This window comes from Leucoraja erinacea, chromosome 17, assembly GCF_028641065.1.
Source record: "Leucoraja erinacea ecotype New England chromosome 17, Leri_hhj_1, whole genome shotgun sequence".
Taxonomy (NCBI): domain Eukaryota; kingdom Metazoa; phylum Chordata; class Chondrichthyes; order Rajiformes; family Rajidae; genus Leucoraja; species Leucoraja erinaceus.
The window spans coordinates 43,142,210-43,148,935 of NC_073393.1; positions in this window are offsets into that span (position 1 = coordinate 43,142,210).

The window sequence follows — 6,726 nt, forward strand, 5'->3', positions numbered from 1 at the left end:
AGAGTCAGAGGAGAGGGAAGGACAGAGATATGTAAGTGGAATATCCCTTTTGATGTCTTGTTTCCACACCTTACACTTTCTTATCTCTGTGTCTCCCTCTCCCCTGACTCACAGTCTAAGGGTCACCCATTCCTTCTCTCCAGAGATGCTGCCTGTCCCGTTGAGTTACTCCGGCATTTTGTGTCTACCTTTGGAAATGTCCAGTATGTCAGGCTGCTGAGCAGTTCCTCCATTCCCAGGGATCATTCCCATTCCCAAGCTGATCCTATGCCACAGATGGATGACCGAAACCAAGACCAAGAAATCAAGCTGTAGTATTCAATATTGAGTCCAGAAGGCTGCAGATGAAAGTCACAAGGAAGATGAAATGCTGTTCTTGGAGGTTGCTTTGGGCTTTATTGTGACGTAGAATGAGGCCATAGAATGATAGGTCGGATGGGAGTGGGATGAGAAATTAAAGATGCCACTGCAGACTGAACATAGGAATTCTGCAAAGTGATCTCCCAATCTGCATTTCTCCAAACTAGAGGAGCCCACATAGTTTACATAGCCCATGCTGTACACCAGATTGGAAGAGGTGCAAATGGTTTGCTGCCATACCTGTAAAAAATGTTTTGGTCCCTGGAAAGGAAAGAAGTAAAAAGTCAACTGTTGTATCGCCTGCAGTTATAAGGAAAAGTGCCACGAGAAAAGGGTGATTGGTGGGAATGTAAAAGGGGATCAGGGAATCTCATAGGGAATGGCCCTGCAAAATGTAAGATGTAGCATTATTATTTATTTTATTATTATTATTATTATTATTATTATTAAATCGTTGAAAACATCAGCGACGCAGTGGGTGCTGATTTCTAAAAGGGCACGGTGACAGGCGCACCACACATCTCTGTCCTCCGTCCACCGGCAAGCTCCTCTTTTGTCTCTACACATGTGTCTTCCATCAACGTCTTCAGCATCGTCTTGATTGGCCGTCCCGGGTCACGTCTTCCATGGGGGGGGTTCCCACAGCACAACCTTGTTTGCTGGTATTTCTGGGTGGTGGTGGCAGTGACCAGCGAGCCTCATCCTTCTCCACCTGATCCACTTGCTCAGAGGTGGAATCTCCCCCATGGAGCTGGGCGTTGGTGACGTGGTCCCCCCAACTGACATTCGGGTGTACGTACCATCAAGAGACTTGGACAGTGCTTGAGCGAGAGTCCATGCCTCACACCTGTACAATAATATGGTATCTACAGTTGCATGGAAGAATCTCAGTTTGAGACCCTTAGACATCCGAGACGTCCAGATTTTCCCCTTGTTATTGAGGGCTTTCCATGCGAGTGCTTTCCATCCGGACCTTGATGTCATTCTCCGAGCTCTACATCCTCGCCCCAGGTACTTGAAGTCCTCCACTTTCTTGAGAGATGCACCGCCACTGGCCTTGAAAGGCTTATGGTCACCAACATTGAACGCCATGTACTCCATGTTCTTGGCATAGAGGTGGAGGCCCACTTTCCCACACTCTGTCTCGACTCTGCCGAGCAGCTCCTGTGTCTCCCTCATCTGGTCTGACAGCAGGACGATGTCACTAGCGAAGTCGAGGTCTGACGAGTTGACTGGCCCGATTCCTCTCGAACGCCTTGGGGTGAATGTGAAGCCGAGGTTCCCATGTTCCTTGAGCGCCTGCCTCATGGCATAATCAAGGACAATGACCAAGAGAAAGGGTGCCAGCGTGTCTCCCTGTAAGACCACCGCAAGGATCTCGAACGCTTTGCTCTCACCATCCGGGGTGACAACCCTGGGCCGTGGTGCCCGAATGCATATCCTCAATGGCTCTCAGGAGACGAGCCTTCAAAATCCTCATCATTTTGCATGGATGAATCGAGTCAAACGCCTTCTAGAAGTCTATGAAGGTTAGGACAGCCGGCAGATTGTTATTCTTCACCTCCTCAATGATTCTTCGAAGGGCAAGGTTCTGTGTGACCATGTTCCTCTTCTCTCTGAAGCTGTTCTGATTATAACATACCTTCAGGTCGATAGCAGCCCTAATCCAGTTGAGAATGAAGTGGTTGTAGACCTTGGCCAAGGCACACGTCAGGCTGATGCCACGATAGTTGTCAGTCTTGTTCTGGCTCCCAGATTTGGCGACGGGGATGACGTTGGATTGTGACCACTATGTTGGCTTGTCATTCATCATTAGCACTGTGTTGCAAAACTTGAACATGATGTCGCCAAGCTCACAGTTTTGCAATACCTCTGGAGGGATGTTATCAGGGCCTGGAGTCTTCCCTTGCTTCAGAGGTCTTCACATTTCGCAGCTCCTCCATGGTGAAGGGGCCGTGGCGAATCTGTACATCCATGACGACAGTCTCGATCTCCATTCATTATTGTGCATCAAAATGTTACTTTCACATGCATGACCAAATTACTTTCATATTAACAAAATTCAATTATTCCTTTAGTTACTCATGAAATTCAGAGCGGTGGTGACAATTGAAAACAGAGAAACATGTTAAAGATAGTTTTTAATGAAACTGCGCCCTGTAAATTCTTCCTGAGAATCGTGCAATTCTTGTTGCAGGTACTACAGAACACCTGGTCTGAAGTCGATAAGTGTTCCTTGTGTTTGGCAGAACTCCATGACCATACAGATCTGGTGTTGGATGTGACATTATGGCACTGCAATTGTTACACAATGCTAGAAGATGCTGGTGAATCCACTTACAGACCTTAACTGAGTTAATCGATGCCAGCCCCAGCTGAAAAGGAGTGTCAAGCAGAAAAATGTTCCCAATGTTGGGCGAGTCCAGAACCAGGGGCCACTGTCTTAGAATAAAGGGGAGGCCATTTAAGACTGAGGTGAGAAAAAACGCTTTCACCCGGAGAGTTGTGAATTTGTGGAATTCCCTGCCACAGAGGCCAGTGGAGGCCAAATCACTGGATGGGTTTAAGAGAGAGTTAGATAGAGCTCTAGGGGCTGGTAGAATGAAGGGATATGGGGAGAAGGCAGGCACGGGTTGTTGATTGGGGACGATCAGCCATGATCACAATGAATGGCGGTGCTGGCTTGAAGGGCCAAATGGCCTACTCGTGCTATTTTCTATGTTTCTATGATAATGAATCCCATTCCAATTAGTTGAAGTGCATATTTGTCAGGAGCCTTGTGAATTTCTGACAGTACCCAAAAGCGACGACCAAGCGTAACTGATTATTTAATTCAATTTTGCATATGTTGTGGAAAAAAGTAGTAATTATGGTCCAGGAACACTGAGGCCCTGTACAAGAAGGGACCGGGCCGGCTGTACTTTTTGAGAAAGCTCCACTCCTTCAATGTCTGCAGTAAGATGCTGCAGATGTTCTACCAATCAGTGGTAGCCAGTGCCATCATCGTTGCTGTTGTGTGCTGGGGCAGCAGGGCAAAGGCTGCGGATGCCAATTGGATCTACAAACTCATCAGGAAGGCTGGCTCTGTCCTGGGGGCGGAGCTGGATTCATGGAGGTTGGTCTTGGAGGTGAGGATGTTCCTCAAACTGCGGAGCATCTTGGACAATACAGCTCACCCCCTCCATGACACACTGGTCACCCTGAGGAGCATCTTCAGCAACAGACTGGTTCCACCAAGATGCAGCACAGAACGCCACTGGAGATCCTTCTTCCCTGTGGCTATCAAACTGTACAACTCCTCCCCCTCCTGTCATGGGGTAGACTGACTCCCCCCCCCCCCACCCCAATCTTTGCACATCCCTAACCCTGGACTTTCCACTCATTACTTTAAATCAATGTGTCATGTATCTAGTGTTTTATAAATGTATGCAGATCAATTTCCCTCCTGGGATAAATAAAGTCCTATCATATCGTATCTTTAATAGCCTGATGGCTGTTGGGATGAAGCTGTTCCTGAATCTGGACATTACAGTTTTCCTATACTGTCTTCACAATGGCAGGAACGAAATGAGGGCGTGGCCAGGGAGATGTGGGTGCAGCTGGATGATGCTGGCTGCCTTTCTGAGGCAGCGACTCTTGTAGATTCCTTCGATGTTGGGCGGGGGCGGGGGGGGGGGGGGGGGGGGGGGTTCAGTACATGTGATATACTGGGAAGTGTTTACCACTTTTTGCATTCTTTGTCATTCCTGGGTGTTTGAGTTTCCATAACTGGTGGTGATGCAACGAGTCAATGTGCTCTCAACTGAACAGGTTTGTGGATCATTGTCCTTCCTCTTCCAAAGTCCCCACAAGCAATTCCTTGGTCTAAAGGGCCTGTCCCACAAGCATGCGACTGCATGAGGCAAGCGCGACCCAACATAGAAACATAGGTGCAGGAGTAGGCCATTCGGCCCTTCGAGCCTGCACCGCCATTCAATATGATCATGGCTGATCATCCAACTCAGTATCCCGTACCTGCCTTCTCTCCATACCCCCTGATCCCTTTAGCCACAAGGGCCACACCTAACTCCCTCTTAAATATAGCCAACGAACTGGCCTCAACTACCTTCTGTGGCAGAGAATTCCAGGGATTCACCACTCTCTGTGTGAAAAATGTTTTCCTCATCTCGGTCCTAAAAGATTTCCCCCTTATCCTTAAACTGTGACACCTTGTTCTGGACTTCCCCAACATCGGAAACAATCTTCCTGTATCTAGCCTGTCCAACCCCTTAAGAATTTTGTAAGTTTCTATAAGATCCCCCCTCAATCTTCTAAATTCTAGCGAGTACAAACCGAGTCTATCCAGTCTTTCTTCATATGAAAGTCCTGACATCCCACTAACGTGGTCGCTTGAGCCGTACGGCCTCGCGGGGCTGGTCCCACTTCGATCGCCGGAGCCGTGTTGTGCCGAGCTGGTCCCGACATCACGCGCGGCTCCGAAAAACTGACACTTCAAAAATTCCGCTCGGCAACGGCCTGCCGGCCCGCAGCCACATTGAGGCCTTACGCACCGTCTCGGCGCCGTATGCATTGTCTTGACGGCGTACGCCTAGCACGAACTCCCTGCGGACTTCGCTCGAACTTCACGTCAACTCGTACGGGATCACTCGACCTCCGCGCGGCCCCCACGTCCAGTTTGGTCGCATGCTCGTGGGACACGCCCTTTACTGAGCGAGGTTGGTATTCTAGCACCAATTGGTCAGTTGATCGATCTTTCTCCTACACCATGGCTGATCATCAAATGTCATTCGTCCAACATTAGTGGGGTCGTCTGCAAACTTGAGACGGGGTTTAAACTGTGTCCGGCTACACAGTGAGGAAAGGTGACTTCAGAAACCAAGGCCTGGGATGATGTGGAGAGGCCAAAGGGATGTCAGTCGTGGAATCAGATAAAGAAGGTGGGGATGAAATATAGAACTAAATGGGGGGATGGTGGCAAGAAAGGGTTGGGGAGAGGAAGGAAAGATCCCAGGTGCTGAGGGGTGGGTGATGAGCAGATGGAGGAAGGGGAAGGCACTGGGTGACAGGGAGGGACCAGTGCAAGCATTTGGGGGGGGGAGGGGGGGAGGGAGTGGAAGGCTAGGTAGAGCAGCAGCAGGGGAGAAAGCAGGAACGGGGTACTGATTGTGGATAATCAGCCATGATCACATTGAATGGCTGTGTTGGCTCAGAACTTGGCATACTCCTGCACCTATTGTCTATCTGAATTGGAGCTTTTAATGTTTATGCCATCAGCGATGCGATGGGCCTAAATGCCACCGGCTACGGGAGTCAAGATCATCCCGTTAGACCAGGGGAGAACAAAGGGAAGAGATTGAATTTTTTTTCACCTTCCATCACAGTGAGGAATGTGGAGGAGTCACTGTGGTGGATGTTCATGTTAAAATGTGTTATGCGGGTTCCTTTGCTTTTTATTTGTATGACTGACTTGGCAAATGAAATTCCTTGTATGTTGCAAAACATACTTGGCTAATAAAGCATTATTGTGATTGATTGTGATTGTGCTTGATCGGGCTGTAGGCTAGGCAAACAAAATAGAAGATGCTGTTCTTACACTTTGTGTACGGGCTCACTCTGGCAGTGGGGGAGGCAGAGGACAGAGAGGTGGACATGGGAACCAGTAGAGCAGTTAGCAAGTGGGAGCTCCAGCTGGCCACGGCAGACAGAGAAGCCTACAGTACAATGCCATGAGCACATGGCTTCTCCGGCTTCAGGTAAACAACCCAGCCCCCGACCTTCCCATTCACTTCCCCTACCCCCCCTCTATCCGCTCTTCACCCACACTTCCCTACTCTGGATCACCCATTATTCTCCCACCACCCACACCCCACCTTCCTTTCCTGTCAGATTTCACTATTTGCACCCTTTTGTCTTCTCCACCTATCTCTCCCACCCGTGGTTGCTTTCTCCATCCTTCTCCCCCACCCCCTACTCACTTGCCCATCCCTCGTCCTTATCTGCATCCACCTATCACTTTCCAACTCTTGCCTCATCCTATTCTGCCATGTCTCGCCCCTCTACTCCATCGGTCTGAAGAAAATACCAATCTGAAGGGTCTCGACCCGAAACGTCACCCATTCCTTCTCTCCAGAGATGCTGCCCGACCCACCGAGTTACTCCAGCATTTTGTGTCCACCTTCTGCAAGTCTAATATCAGTTATCGTCTGGGGGAAGTAGATTGTAGATTGTTTGCCCAAAGAATTTAGGACGGAATTATTAAATAGCAACCTCAACCATTGCAACCGAACAGCCATAGAACAGCACTTTACAGTTCCTTCTTACACATCCATAGACCAGATGTTTACCTTCTCTACACAATATTTCGGG